Source organism: Pyrus communis, chromosome 11 (genome assembly GCF_963583255.1).
Source record: "Pyrus communis chromosome 11, drPyrComm1.1, whole genome shotgun sequence".
Taxonomy (NCBI): Eukaryota; Viridiplantae; Streptophyta; class Magnoliopsida; order Rosales; family Rosaceae; genus Pyrus; species Pyrus communis.
The window spans coordinates 7,815,596-7,832,514 of record NC_084813.1 but is presented as its reverse complement, the minus strand read 5'-3'; the positions used below and the strand labels follow the sequence as shown (position 1 = coordinate 7,832,514).

Here is a 16,919-nt window from a genome sequence, read left to right as displayed (position 1 = left end):
TTATGCTCCACACAAGTAGTTTTTCTCGTCGAGAGAAACTAACAAAAACATATACTTTTTTCATTCAAAAGCAATAATTATCGAATGAGACTCCAATTTAAATTTTTTCCGTTAGCCATAAAAATTTTAGGACCAGCTTAACTATCATTTCATAGCTCCAAACATATCCTTGTAAACCTAAAATAATAATTCCCATCACCAAAACAATAATGATTCTTCTCTTTCCACCTAAAATATTCCAATCACAAGTATATCGTCATTAGTAGTTGATGCATATGTATGAATTAGGTAAAATATACCAAAATCTATGACTTGATTAAATCATTATTCTTCTCTCATATATGGAGATGTCTCTTTCTTCATTTGACTCACGATATAGTAATTGTTTTTGTTCTGTTTATTATGCTGCATTATTTAGGTAGACTTATAAAAGAATATTGTTCAACCATTCTAATCCATTCTTACACGCCACCACTCTCATCTATCTCTCTAACCTCATCAACAGAAAAAGAACATTTATATTTAATTGAATTCCAATCATCGACTATTTGCATTGGAGACAATTCGATTCGTTGACTCTGATTTAGTATGATCAATTCAGTTTGTCAACTCTGATTCAGTTCGATTAGATTTATTGATTTTCAAAGGTTGAATTGTATTTTACTCATTATAGATATTACAAAAAATGGAGGCCACTCTGATAGAGAGTCTAAAAGAAAGCTACAAGAATTGTAGCCAAACAGCTACAACACATTCCCTAAAAACTACCCTAACAAGTGGGAAAGCAAAAAACTTAATTACAAGTAAAGAAGCTCCTACAAGCAAGAAAGGTTGACAAAAGAGGTAAGGTGAATGACAAGGTACGGGAAGACATGAGAGTAAGGTTAAGACCATCACTTTAGCCCATGACTTAGCTAAAGTGAGGATGATAACCCATCCTTGAGATCTATACAAATCATTTTGGGAAGCTAAGTAACAACTCCTTGAATTAAGGGAGTTGACAACTTAGATTAGGAAATTGACAGCAAACTAATCACAAGGGAATCGGACTCTTAACCGTACAGGAAACCCTAATATCCATTAGGCAACTTCCAATACTCCCCCTCAAGTTGGATCCAGAAGGTTGATGGATCCAAGCTTGGACAGAAGCCGTTGAAACTGATGAGAAGCTAAGGGCTTTGTGAAAATGTTGGCCAATTAGTCAGAGCTTCTTGTGTAGTGTGACTGAATTACTTGCGATTGCACCTGTTCACGAACGTAATGGCAGTCAACCTCAATGTGTTTCGCTCGTTCGTGAAACACAGGATTGGATGCTATATGCATGGCGGCCTGGTTGTCACATAATAGGGACATAGGAAGGGTTGCAGGAAACCCTAAATCACACAGAAGACCCTTGAGCCAGATCAACTCACACGCTGTTGAAGCCATTGCACGATACTCAGCTTTGGCACTGGATCTGGCGATGACAGTTTGCTTCTTACTTTTCCAGGTGACCAAGTTTCCACCAACAAAGGTGCAGTAACCACTTGTGGACTTGCGATTGATGGCATTTCTTGCCCAATTTGCATCACAATACCCCATGATGTGAGTGGTCGTTCTTCGTCATGAGAATACCACGACCAACAAACCCTTTTAAGTAATGTAAAATCCTTTTTACAAGGTTCAAATGCTCGATGGTGGGAGAATGCATGAACTGACTAGCAATACTCACTGAATATAAGATGTCTAGTCTGGTGATCGTTAGGTAGATTAACTTATCAACAAGCCTCTGATAGGAGCTGATATCCGAGAGAGGAGTTCCTCCTAAGTTAAGTTTGAGCTTGCTATCGAGAGGAGTAAGGGCAGGCTTAGCATCACTCATATTAGCATCCTTGAGGAGATCCATGACGTATTTCCGTTGATTAAGAAATAAACCCTTATGAGCAGATGCCATTTCGATCCCAAGAAAATACTTTAACACCCCAAGGTTTTTAATCGCAAATCTTTGTTGAAGTGACTGTTTGAGTTTGGAGATCTCCGCAGCATTATCACTTGTAATTATTAAGTCATCCACATATATCAACACAACTAATTTCCCACCAGCTCCAGTGCGAACGAATAATGATGAATCGGCACCACTCATTTTGAAACCAACACTATGAAGAACTGAACTTAGTTTAGCATACCAAGCACGAGGCGATTGCTTCAGTCCATAAATAGACTTATGTAACTTACACACCAAATCAGGGTTCTGGCTTTGAGGATGTCCGGGGGGCAATCACATGTAGACTTCTTCTTCAAGATCACCATGTAGAAAGACGTTCTTCACGTCCATTTGGTACATGGACCAACCTTTATTGACAGCAACAGACAATAAAACCTTAACCGAGTTCATTTTTGCAACAGGAGCAAATGTTTCTTTGTAGTCTACCTCAAATGTTTGAGTGAATCCGCGAGCCACTAGCCTGGCTTTATGCCTCTCAATTGAACCATCGGAATTAAACTTGATCTTATAGATTCATTTGCAACCCACTGCCCTTTTTCTTTTTGGAAGTTTGATGATGCTTCAGATGTTGTGTTGGTCTAGAGCTTTGAGTTCATCTCACATTGCTTCTTGCCACACAGTATGGTTATTAGCCTCATGGAAATTTTGAGGCTCACTGTGATTGGAGATGGTGTTAAGGAAGGCAGCATGTGATGGAGTCATCTTTTGATACGACACGTAATTTGATATTGGATGCCTAGGTTTATATGTGTCAAAATCTTGAAACCTTATGGGAGGATGCCTATCATGCCGAGGATTACGTTAAGGTTCTGGGAGAGTTGGCTCACTCTCGTTCAACATTAGTGCTCTTGTTTTCTCAAGTAGGTCACGGTTTTTACGTTCAGCTACCCCATTTTGTTGAGGGGTTCCAACGCAACTTGTTTGATGCATGATGCCATAAGTGCTCAAATATTGTTTCATGATATGGGACATGTATTCGGTGCCATTGTCAGATCATAATGTTTGAATTTGAGATAAGAAATGGTTTTTAACAAGGTTATGGAAGTCCTTAAACACTTCTATAACTTCATTCTTAGACTTTAGGAGATACAACCATGTGACTCGAGAGAAATCATCCACAAAAATCACAAAATACTTGTAGCCATCAAAAGATTCACTAGTTGGTCCCCATACATCTGAATGAACTAGTTCAAAACACTTACTAGTCCTAGACAAAGAAGAGTTAAAAGGTAATCTAGTGGCCTTGGACAAGTGGCATGTTTCACAAAAAATAGCATCCTTCCCTAAGTTTGGAAATAAAGATGACAAAATGGGTGAGGAAGGGTGAGCTAAACATTGATGCCACAATTGATTATCTTGAATGGAGTTGAACTTGGCTTGACACCTTCTGGGATTGCCCTTTGACATGTAATAGAGACCATCTAAATAAAACCCTTCACCAATCGTCCTTTTTGTGGCACAATCCTGAAAAATCACGTTGTGAGGAGAAAAAATGGCTAAGCAATTCAAGGTATTTGTGATCCTTCCCACAGATAGAAGTTGAAATGGGAAGGAAGGAACATACAAAGCTATTGATTCAATTTCATCAGACATCAACTTTATCTTTTCTTTTCCTAAAACCTTTACATGCTCTTCATTTGCAATTAAAACTTAAGAAGGCTTTGCCAATTTTTCAAACTTTTGAGATTTAGACACATGGTTGGTCATATGATCTGTGGCACCTGAATCTACAACCCAAAAATCATGCAACATATTTAATTTAAGAGTAGTTTTAAAGGCTTTCATGATACCTTGCATGTCCTCTTGGGGTACAGGTTTTGTGTCTGCCAAGAAACTTGCAAACTTGCCGAGCAATGCTGTCGAGGTCCCTTCTTCCATGCTATTTGTACGGTCAATTCCAACCCCTCATTCTTGCCTTGAAGGTACGACATAAACTCATTCATGAGTTCTTCTGGGTTTGCTGTGAAGTTCTTGAATGGATCTGACCTATTGGAGATGGAGGTAGACGCATGATTTGCTCGATGTGGAGTACGGTTCACCCTTTGTACGCCCTTATTGTCCTTCATGAAGTCAGGCTTTAACTCTGGATGTAAAATCCAGCATGTGTTTTTAACATGACCTGTATTGTTGCAGTGTTGACACTTCAAGTGCGGATGCTTTCCTTTGTACTTTCTTTCGTTGGTTATATATGCCCTAGCCTCAGGTACGTTAGTCATTGTACTCATGTTCATGACTTTCCTCCTTACTTCTTCACGTTGAATCGTTGCACACACACTGGTGAAGGAAGGAAGTTCAGTGTTCATGAGTATGTGACACCGTAGATCTTCATATGTTGAGTCAAGACTGGACAAGAGTTGGAATATCTTGTCTTCTTCTGCTCTCTTTCGTAGCAGTGCTGCATCGGTCGTATGAGGACGATAAATTTCCAACTCGTTCCACATGTTTTTCATGCTTCCTAGGAGTTGCACAAACGGCTTGCCATCTAGTTACAGATCGGAGATGTCCTTCTTTAATTGAAAAACCCGAGCAGCATTATTCTAGCTACCATACATTTCATTGACCGCTTCCCATAGTTGGTACGAGGATTCTGAGTAGCTGAATATTTCAGCTAACTTTCATTCCATGGAATTCAAGAGCCATGACATAACTAGCTGATCCTTGCTAAGCCAGAAGTCATAGTTTGGTGAGAAAGCATCAGGTACTTTGATGCTTCCATTTATGAACCCTAACTTGGACCTGCCACCCAGCGCCAAAGACACAGCTCTTAACCACGGCAAGTAATTAAACTCATTCAGTACGACTGAGCTTAACCTTTGATTTGGGTTAACGTCCACCTCATGCACATTCACGGAGGAAAGCTCCAGGGAACTATCAGCTTCTGATGCTAAAGGATTGTCTTCAAACATTTTGGAGATTGAATACTCTCGGATAGCAGTATAGCAGAAGCAGGTTAATTTCCCTGCTCTGATACCATATTGATTTTCAAAGGTTGAATTGTATTTTACTCATTATAGATATTACAAGAAATGGAGGCCACTCTTATAGAGAGTCTAAAAGAAAGCTACAAGAATTGTAGCCAAACAGCTACAACACATTCCCTAAAAACTGCCCTAACAAGTGGAAAAGCAAAAAACTTAATTACAAGTAAAGAAGCTCCTACAAGCAAGAAAGGTTGACAAAAGAGGTAAGGTGAATGACAAGGTATGGGAAGACATGAGAGTAGGGTTAAGACCATCATTTTAGCCCATGACTTAGCTAAAGTGAGGATGACAACCCATCCTTGAGATCTATACAAATCGCTTTGGGAAGCTAAGTAACAACTCCTTGAATTAAGGGAGTTGACAACTTAGATTAGGAAGTTGACAGCAAACTAATCACAAGGGAACCGGACTCTTAACCATGCAGGAAACCCTAATATCCATTAGGCAACTTCCAATAAGATTCCTTGACTGTTAATTACTAAAATAAAAGAAATCAATGTGTATTCCCACCAACGGCGACCATGGTACTTAATCAGGTGTAGGAGAAAAAAGAGGCTTGGTGATGGCCAGGTGGTGTGGTTGTTGTGGCTGGTGTCGTGAATTGTGACTAAGGAAGAAGATTATGGTATATGGAGGGATGAAGAAGGTCACGAGCAATGGTGGTTGTTTTATTATATTAATTTGTTGTTTTTTATTATATTCTTCATAATTAAAATTAACGGTGGTAATAATTTGGTTAAGTGGGGGGACACGTATTATGTAATTTGGGAGGGGACATGGAGAAATTTTTAGTGTGACCGGAACACTGTCAACGAGATACGTATCACGTGATTTCGATTTATTCCTTGACCATTAATTACTAAAATAGTAGAAATCAGTGTGTGGTCCTGCCAACAACGACCATGATACATAATCTGATGTAGGAGAAAATAGGCTTGGTAATGGCGAGGGGGGGTGGTTGTTGTGGCTGATGTGGTGAATTGTGGCTAAGGAAGGAGGTTATGGTATATGAGAGGAATGAAGAAGGTCACGAGTGGTGGTGGTTGTTTTTCTGTATTATTGTGTTGTTTTTATTATATTCTTTATATATTAAAGGTAACCGTGTTAAATATTTTGTTAAGTCGGTGGACACTTATCAAGTAGTTCAAGTAGTTAGAGATTAGACATGAAGAGATCTTTTAGTGTGTTTGGAGAACGGGTTTATATGTCATATGTCATTATACAAGTAAAAGAACAGTTGAAAAAATAACTTCCCTCCACTTGTATAATAATATTGGCGTACCATCCTATATTCTGGTACATTAAAAAATCTCTCCGAGAGATGAATGAGACACTAAAAATGGGGACAGCAAACCTACAGCCCCTTGGCCATGCCTATGCGTATAAAAAAAATAAATTGTTATAAATTTTAATCAAAAAAAGAAAAGAAAAGAAAAGGGAAATAACCATAAATAAGGCATTTTATTAGTCTGGGACAAAAATAGGACAAACCGGCCATGCACACCATGCACAAAATCGCAATTACTAAAATACCCACATATAAATACTGAAAAACCCTCAGCTCATTTCATCATTTTTGTCATTGGGAAGAGAGGCATGCCAAGAGAGCTCTGGGTTTCTAGGTTGAGCTCCGACTTCGAAGAGAGGGAAGTCGAGAGTGAAGCTTTGAAGTGAGGGTTTCTCGTTTGCATCAATGTTCGTCCCTAAAAGATATGGCTTTTGTACCAGATTTTGCGTTTTAGCTTAAAAGTTTCATTTTTTCTGGCCAGTAAAACCTCGGCAACCATATTTCCACAATCATTTGATTCATCTCTCTATCTCTTTCATCTCTTTCTCTCTCTAACTTAGTTATTGTCTCTATTTATGCAACTAATTGTTTTTTCAATTAGGTTTTTTGGATTTGGATGGATGGAAAGTCCAAGAAATGAGGGATAAGGAAGAGATGACTTGGAATGTGTTCTGAAAATCTTTATTTGTTTGTGGGTTTTGTTATTTTAGATTATGGGTTTCAATTTTTGGGTTTCAATCTTAGAGTTTTGCATTTTAATTTTTGTTTAGGGTATTCAAGATTCATGGAGTTGGGTTGGTGGATTTGGCTTTGTGGGTTTGTTACATAATGCTCAATATTTGTAATTTTGTTATGAACTTGCAAATGTTTGTGAATTCAATCTGAAATTGGTGTTTGGTTGAAAAAGACAAGTGAATTTGATGTAATATATATACATATATATATATATATATATATGAGCTAATCAAATACCCCCACACTTAGCTTTTGCTAGTCCTTGAGCAAAACAAAGAAAACATGAAAAAGTAGTAACATGGAAAACATTAGTTTCCCCCTATGTGACTCTCATAGAATTTCATTCAAGAGAACAAATCATCAAGAACCTTAGTTAGCACAAAACAAGTTGATCCAAGCTTACCTTCCTTGTTCCGATATTAGCAATAACTTTTCAATCATCCTTGAAGTGTAGTGTGTGTAATAGCCATGCTAATGTAATTTCAAGTTTCTTTAAAACACCACATGCAGATAGGTGACCTTCTCACTAGACATACACACATTTGCACATATGTCAAGGTTAACGTGTTTCACTTAAAGAATCAAATGTGAAAAATCTACAATAAGCTTCCATAAAGATCTCATCTCCACAATCATAATTGCGAAACTTAAATTAAGAGGACTTTTATTGGATGTAACGAGGCTTAGGGAGAGGGTTATAGAAATGAAAGGATGGGTAAACACAAGTTCCAAGCTACCTTGCAAGCAATTTTCTTGAGATTTATAAGAACTTAAGCTCTCCAAGTACTCTACTGAAAATTCCAACCACACCCCTAAACTTTAAGAACTTTTTGTTTGCTTTGTATACAATTTTTCTTCTTCTTTTTCTTTTTTTTTTTTCTCGACATTTTTTATTTCGATTTTGCACAGAAATAAGTACAAACATGAATAATCTCACATTGCTCACTAGTTAGCTTGAAAAAGGGGTTAGGAAAAGTGTTTAAGGTATAAGGGTAAGACATATCTAGTGATAAGAAATGAAAGGCTCAACATATACAACTCAAATTGGGAATCTAATGATATCATTTTTCGTTAGGAAACATGCTTATTTAGGCCATGGTGATAATCCTAATGCCTATATCCTTTTCAAGTTCATGTGATCAAATGACAAACATTTCGAAAGATCTTTAAGCAAGTTCTAGAGATGTAATTCACATAAGTTCATCACACATGAAAGAATAGGAGTGTATGAAAAATGCACACACTTTCAATAGGCTGAAAAATGCACACTTTCGAATTTAAGTATTGTCTATTTTCTTTTTTAAATAATTTTATGAATAATTTCATTTGGATGTTGAGAAATTTAATACAATGGTTTGGTTAATTTATTAGTAACGATTACATAACTATTTTTATCATATTTTAATTTCAATATATAATTTAATTATAAATAGAATAATAACTTTCTCTATTGTAAATTCCTCTCATAATGTGCACATTTCTAACAAAGACATTCATATAGGAAATACCAAATTTCAACCAAATATTGGTTATGAAAAAATTTGCGACGACTAAATATGGTTAATAATATATATTTCCAATGAAGCTTCACCGTCAAAAATATATATTACCAACGAAACTTCACCATTGCAAATATATATATTTGACAAGGCTTCATTGTTGAAAATATATATATTCTTCACAAAGCTTGCCATCAAATATGTATTACGGACAAAGCTTCACCATTGGAAGTACATATTTTCGACAATGCTTGATCATCGCAAATATGTTTTTGTGCCTATTTTTGTCAAGCCGTTATATATTTTTGACAACCATGTATGGTTTGTAATTGTAATTGCAATAATTGTGCACTCTCGTAAATAAAGATTATTTTGTTGGAAAAAAATTTTCTGACACAATTGTTTGGTCGGAAAAAAAGTCATTGCAAAAAGCATTTGTCGTCGTTTGAAAAGTAATTTCGACAACTCTATAAGTATTTGCAACCACAATTCCTTGTCAAAAATAAAATAAGTTTGCCATTTTGAACATTCATTTCCGACATAAATATAACTATTAACAACGAGTCTTGTGTCTCAAAAATGAATTAATTTCGACGGCTAGTCAGAATAAAAGTATTTCCAATGGGACAATTTCCGACGCCTATCGAGGGTTTTTTCCCGTCAGAAATAAGTATTTGCGATGGCAAAATGCCTTTTCCAACAGTATTTAACCCTCGCTAATGACACTTTGTTTTGTAGTGGCATTTGGAGATTTGAAAGGGTCAACCCCTTGACTTCACAAAGCAGACATGAAGAAGTGTACAAGATCTTGGAACGATGCATGGAATGCTACAATCCCGAGGCCCTGTACACCCATGGGATACGATGGTACTTCCGATACAATAGTTCCGAACTCGAAATTGAGTCTTTGAAGACGGTGATCTCCAAGGGTCATCAAACATCAACGTACGTCTACCGTGCAATCTTGGTGTAAGAGAAGGGGTTGCCATCAGTGAGAGGATGGTGAAAGGATGGCCATTGGTGAGAGAGAAAGGGTTGCCACATGTGAGGTGGGTTGTTAAAGGGTGAGTCCATCGTTAGGGTTCTCAGAGAGAGAGAGAGAGAGAGAGAAATCAGAAAACGGGAGGAAATAACTCATATATATATAAGGGCAATTAAGTTATTTTCAGTTGTAGGAAAAATCTTATTTCTGCCCTATTGTTATGTATGGCGTGTGCATGCTCTGTGCATATTCAACAAATCCTATTTCTGTTCCAAGATTAAGAAAATGTTCTATTTTGGGATATTCCCTTAAACAATATTAGATAAGGAGCAGTAAGCTTAAGGTCCTATATAAATTAAGCTTAAGATTTTGACCTAACAAACACATTTTTTACCCGAGCCACGTCCGGTATGTGAACATTTAAATTTTCTCCAATGACCATTCTAGGCTGGTTCTTTTAGTTGTTTATGGTTAATAAATAGTTTACATACTTTTCAAGTACTTATTATATTAAAATACAGTTCATTTGTTCACACAAGGCCAGTTGAAATGATGAAACGACTTCCGAAGAAAGCTTGCTTTACATCCACGAGCTCCAAAAAATAGAGAGCAGTCTAGAAAAGTACTAGCTCAAAATTACAATCTTGTTCGCAGGTGTATTGTGGATATGTTTGTAAAAAATAAGCTCACGCACGGGGAAGCCTCAACGGCCAAAGACAATTGCTAAACATATTCACTCTTCCACCAAAACAACAAACTAGAAAGAACTACACCTTACATTTATTCAGTTTAAGCAAAGAAATTAACAAACTTCAAAAACAAGATTATTACATGCAGAAGAGAAGCAACAAGAAACTTAGATACACTTTGATCCACAAATATTAGTAAGATAAACATTAATTATTGGTCCTGTCAAGATCAGAAAAAAACTCAAACGCCACAGTAGGCTTTGATAGGAAACACAGATTTCCTTGCCTCCTCGGTTTGATGGAAACGAAGGAAACCAAATTGATCAAGGGGCTCATACAGTAAGGGGTGTTTATCATCAACTAGCTCTTCATGATGACTTTGTGCTCACACGAGTGTACTCTATCGTTCCTCCATACCTAGAAAATGAAGATAAAAGTCTATTAAACAGAGAATGAAAGGAAAAGCAAACGAGTATTGATGAAAGTTGTAGACATCGAAGTTTAGGTAAAAATAAATGTCCATCAATACATTAAATTGTGACATGTTTCTTCTCCTTCTCCCTTGATTCTAGTTTGATATATTCCATCCAAAGGACGGAAATAAATAGGGATATTAGGGGGAGAGATAAGGACCTTCCAGAAATCACTTCCCTAGATATAAGATCAACTGTACAGAATATGCACACAAGAAGTTACGCAAAATCATCAAGTCTTAGAAAGCTTAATATTGTTTAGCAAAAAAAATATATATATATATAAAATACCAATATCACCGCTTTACTTTTACTACCTGAAAAAAGTGTGATGACCTACCATGAATGTATCGCCTCCCATGACCAGAAAAGATGAAGGTGAAAGATCCACATCAATCCACTGACCATCCTTGTTTTGATCTGCAAACCAATTACTTCATTTTCATGGAGTATGGACGTAAAATTCTTGTCCGTGTGAGCATGCATTCCAAAATCTTTCTCATTAATCTGCTGTGGTCTGTACTTCATGCCTCTAAGTTGGTACGTGGTTGATGTCCTGTGAGACTCTTAAAGCCACTCTAGACCATGAATATCAAACACCATTTTTATCACCATTTGATCCAATTCTCCCACCAGCTTTGAAAAGGAATGAGCACCTTCACTAATTCAAAGAACAATGCGTTGCACTATGTATTTGAGATTTCCCTACACACGTCACATCTTTGATCTTGCTAGCTACAAGCGTACAAGTACAACAGGAGTTGATTTCAGACTACGAATATGAACTAGTGATGGAAATAAAAAATATATAATCGAGAGGGAGTAAAGTTTCAAACTGTACCAAAAACAGTCATTTCCAGAACGCCACATGATACTTGTGAATCGTTGAGCTCCTTCTACAGTTGTTGGATTGTCGATGCCCAAGGATTCAAAGAGAGGAAGGCACTCTGAGCTAATATAGCTGTGGTAAGGCTTATCACTTGTCTCCTGCCTCTTGGTTTCAGTTGGAAGATGAAATAGATCTTCATGTAAGAGTATGAGTATGATTCTTACAAGTCTTGGGATAATTGATATTATAAAGAAGTCTGAATCATGTTGACAAGAGTTAATCCAATCATATTGGTATATTGAGGACTCTTGTATTTTCTCGTTTATAGGACTCATACTGATATAAGGAATGCAGTCTTGCATTCCTTGTATTGTTATAGGGCAATCCAAGTCTTGTAGTATAAAACCACAAGCCCCTGCTCTCACAAAGATTACACTCTTATTGTTCCAATTACCTATAAATTGGAGAGCATTGAGTTTTGCAGAGAGGAGAAGATTGTGTATAGATTCGTCCATGGCTTCTTCATCCATGAACATGTCTGTGTTAAAATTAGAAACACAGCAGCTTTTCAAATCAATTTCATATCTCAGGCCTTACGGGAAGGCTTTGTTATATACACTACAAGATACAACTTTACAATTTAAAATACAAGTGACAGCATGCCACACATGCAGCAGCATCATCTGCTGTCTTCTGACAGCACACATGGGAAAGACTTCGTCTAACAGTCTGCAGGTATGTATTTTTGAGAATACTTATGTATTTGTATATATAGAGCATACTTGATGCAACGGTTGTGATTTAGTTGGTTAATTCTTTTGTTCTTGGCTAGTATATTAACATAAAACTTGTGTTTACTCTTACATGCGGTATCAGAGCCATTGAATTTAACAACTAAATTCGATCAAAACTTGGTTCCCAAAATCTGCAATATAACAGCAAACTGAGTTACTATATCAAGTCTGTCTATTTGGTTTTCTAAGAACAAGTAATACGACGTCATTTATAACATATACTTAAGTTTAATCTTATGACCGTTTGCTGCTTAAAAGACAAAGAATAGGGTTTTGTCTTTTCAAACTTTTTTACCGTAAGCAGTCTGAACAAGGTGAGAACTTGCGATTCTCGATCTAGGTTGGAGATTTTATTCCCACGCCTGCATAATTGAAGATGTATGTATCAAGTTAGCAAAGTATATCTCTATTTAAACATCATAATTTTGATTTTGGAATGTATTGCTTCCGCGGCAGTTGGTTATGATGTTTGTAGATTGATATCTATTAATCCTCCTTGTATTATTAGTGTCATGAATAAACTTGTATTCTGATATGCTAATTGTGTTATTAAGAACCATTGAACAAGGTTCATCTTGTTTTATTGAAATCTGAATGAGAATTGTCTTTTCTGGGAGTTGGTGCCGATAGGATTCTGGCCGATAACTTTGGCGATGATTTTGGTTCGGCGCGTCTGTAACAATGGTGATTTACTTCGATAATCTGCAATGGTACGAGGTCCACGGGAATTTGGAGTGATGGAAATCCGCATGGATGGGTCTCGAGCATTGATGGATAATTTGTTTCATTGATTTGGAGCAGAGGAATTGCAATCGGATTGACGAATATGGGTCCAATGATGCATTTGGGTAACTCAGTTCACTGTTTCATGCATGATTAATTGTTCTCTTATATGCATGATATAGTGCAATGAGTTAGAGCATAATGAATTAGGGCTTTTGCTATTTCGAGTATGCTTGTTTATTTATATATCGGGAAGTGTTATTGGCACTCCAAAAATCTTATTCTACACTCCTCACGAGTGTATTTTTCTTTCCAAATATAGAAAAGTTTGGAGAATAGAATGAGAATTTTGGAGTACTAATAACAATTTGCTATTAAAAAATACCACATTTATTCTCAAACTGCCCTTAAACACCGGATTTAGATCCTCTATAAATCCCTTCACTAGGGATCCTAGGGATCAATGCATAGTAGCCGTTCATCAAAGATCGTGTAGTCACAATTGAATGTTTTTTATATTTTTAAAAATAAAACAACCTCATTTTACGTGAAAGATAAAAATAAAAAAAAATTATAACCGCATGATCTTTAATGAACAATTACTATGCTTTGATCCTCGGAATCTTCAATGAAGGAATTGGGAGAGGATCTAAATCCTTAGACACCACACCCACCACACTGCAACCGACCACAACGCAACCCATGCCCCACCATCACCAATAGAGGATGGTTTATAAATATACTTAGCTAATTGCATTAAAGATTTGTTATTCATAAAATAACGAAAATCTAAATAAGCAAATTGCAATTTGCATTTCTCTCCCTCGGCTCACCGATCACTCTCTCTCGTTTCTACTTTCTTCATCATCTTATCCTTTTTCATTTTTTGTCAATGGAACTGTCTCATCTCTAGCTCAATTGCTGAATCCAAACAAGAAGCAACCACCAAAAGTAGATCACAAATTCCTAGTCTTATATATAGGCGTGATTGAATGTTGTATTTGGACATATGTCTTGTACTGTGGACGATGAGAGTAATCAGAATATCATTCATCCCATTCTCTATTATTCATGTCACGGCCCAATCTCAAAATACGTTTAAGATCAACATGTGACGTCACCACAAACCTATGAGACATGACCAAAACACAAATAAATAGTTCAACAACGCAAAAATATTTCTTTTATATCACTGCTGCATCTAACCTTTGTGTTAGATAGTACTGCCTACGTACCATAAGATGGGATAAAGCCATTCGTAGTTCAGCCTTTTAACAATCAGGAATTCCATTCATCTTCATACATATCATAATGTTTTCTAGCAATAGTTCCACAATCACAACAAATAATCGAATCAATGTATCAAAGATGCATAATATTTAGATTTGGCATTTGTGTCATGTTTTCCGTGTTCGTGTCTATTGTGTTTTCCGTGTTCGTGTCTATTGTGTTTTCCGTGTTCATGTCATACCTGATATCTTAACGGCTCATATCGTGTAACACCCATTAAAGTAAACGGATAATACGACTCGACCCGAAATCAACCCGTTAATATTATAAAGTAATATGACCCGACCTATTACCCGTGAAAGAAAATATATTTAATTCAATAAATAATGAAAATGAAAAACATAATTTGACAAAAAAAAAAATAGAAAACATAATAATAACATAAATGTTTAGTAATAACAGAAATGCCACATGGCACTATTTCAGTAGTGGAGTTTATTAGTATAGTTAGAAGGGTATTATTGTAATTAGGATATATGGATATATAAGGGATTGTATAGCTATTATTTCATCAAGTTCAGTTGTATACATTTTGTCTAATCAATCAATACAATCTCTCTTGTTTCTCTCTACCAATTCTTTCTCTTTCTCTGTACCAATTCTTCATCTTTTACAATGTAGTTAATACATAATACTAGATTAGTATATGCATATCACATTGTCACATAATATTACTCCAAAACATATAAAAATAAAAATAAATCATTCGTCTTTCAAGTATTATATCCACTCCAAAATAAGAGCCTAATGAAAAGACATTAGTACATTACTATAAAATACCAAATGTTCCAGGATATGCAAAATGAAAGAAGCTGCATTTCAAGGTTGAGGAACCTTGCAATTTATATATGCTTTCACATTTTTTAGACTTGTACATTAATGATTATAAATTTTATTTATTTTGAACTCCCTTAAAAATACTGTTCATGAGGGTTTGTATGGTTTTAAAATTCAAACAACGATGTACCCATACTCATAGCGTAGAGGATGCGATCATAAGCCTTTTCATATTATTTTTTTTCACATTTTTCGCACTTGTAAATTAATTGTTATAATTTTTTAATGTGTTGGTATTTTTAAATTACTTGTACTTTTATTTTAATGTGTTTTATAGTTTTTTAATCTCACTTTTTGCTTATAGTATACTATAAAAATAAATAAATAAATAAATCTTAAATTTTTTAAATTTATATAGAATAATAATACAACAATACATATTTAATATACAATATATACATATATACTATGGCGATTGTATTTATAGGAAGTTTTAGTAGTTTAAAAAATTAAAATCATCAAAATAAATTTTTTTCTTAGCATGTCGAAACAAGTTACCCGCATGTCACTTTCCTATAAACCTATTAAAAACCTGTTATTAATGGGTTTTTATCATGTGATCCAATAACGACCCGATTAGTTATCGTGTTGATACGAAACCCGTTATTTTTGTATCGTTTACATGTCGTGTTAACGGGTCGTGTATAAATTGTCAGGTCTAGTAATATTAGCATTTAACTAAGTTAATCAATCTTTAAAATCACATGTCACTTGACTAAGTTTAATAAACCATATGGTTTGTCATATTTCCTTACCTGGAATCCAAAGCAAATGGATCGTAACCCTAAATTATAAACATCAGCATAAACGTGAACAACCTCTATGTTTTCGCATTCTACACCAATTCAAAGGAACTGTCAAGATTTCTAGGGATCTAGTTCCAAACCAACTCAATAGAATTTGAACAGAACCTAAACAGAATACAATTCTAGATCACTCAATAAAATCGAGACGAAGCAGGGCATCTAGACCACTTAACGAAACCCAAACATAATACAATTTGTTCTACTCGTCCCTCTTTCGAGAATGGACTTTGCTTCACTCTCCTTGAAGAAACCAAGTTTGTAGGTATATGATAACCGGCCTATACAATCGTTTGTTTGTTGGAATCTTTTTATGTCAGAATATATGGGGACTTTTTGACCACTCAACGGAATCGAGATGAAGCAAGGTATCTAGACCACTCAATGGAACCCGAATAGAATATGATTTTGAACCACTCAACGGAGATGAAGCAAGGTATCCAAACCATTCAATGGAACCCGACCAGAATACGATTCCTGGACACTCAACGGAATCTATCTTTAGGAGGCGATGATCCCCTAATGTGGATTAACCAAGCATGACCTGTTGGAGAACAATTTAGAAAATAAAATAATAACAAAATTTAAATAATTTGATTCTTTATTTATGAAACATACTTGCAATAAAGAATGAAAACAACAAACAAACTAATACAGAAAATAAAATGATACTGACTTGATTGAGAGATAGAGGATAACGAAGCTATGTCCTTTGAACAATATTTTTGTCTCACTCTTATGCTTATGTTTCTATGACGTTCACTCAAAATTACAACAGGACCACCTATAGATATAATGTGACCGGGTAGGTAGTGAACCCCCAATGTGGATTAACCAAGTAGAGTCACCCCTACAGAACGTATGGTCCCCAAATCCGAATTAACTAAGCCGAACCATCCATGAGCACCATACCCACAATGCGGATTAACCAAGCAGAGTCACCCTTACAAAGCGTATGGTCCCCAAATCCAGATTAACTAAGCTGAACCATCCATGAGCACCATACCCACAA

At 35.8% G+C, this 16,919-nt stretch overlaps 1 pseudogene; it reads right to left on the bottom strand.

Moving 5' to 3' along the window:
- Window positions 1–10,399: 10,399 nt before the first annotated feature.
- On the bottom strand, window positions 10,400–11,996 carry LOC137708962 (probable 2-oxoglutarate-dependent dioxygenase AOP1; annotated as a pseudogene).
- Between the last annotated feature and the right edge of the window lie 4,923 nt (window positions 11,997–16,919).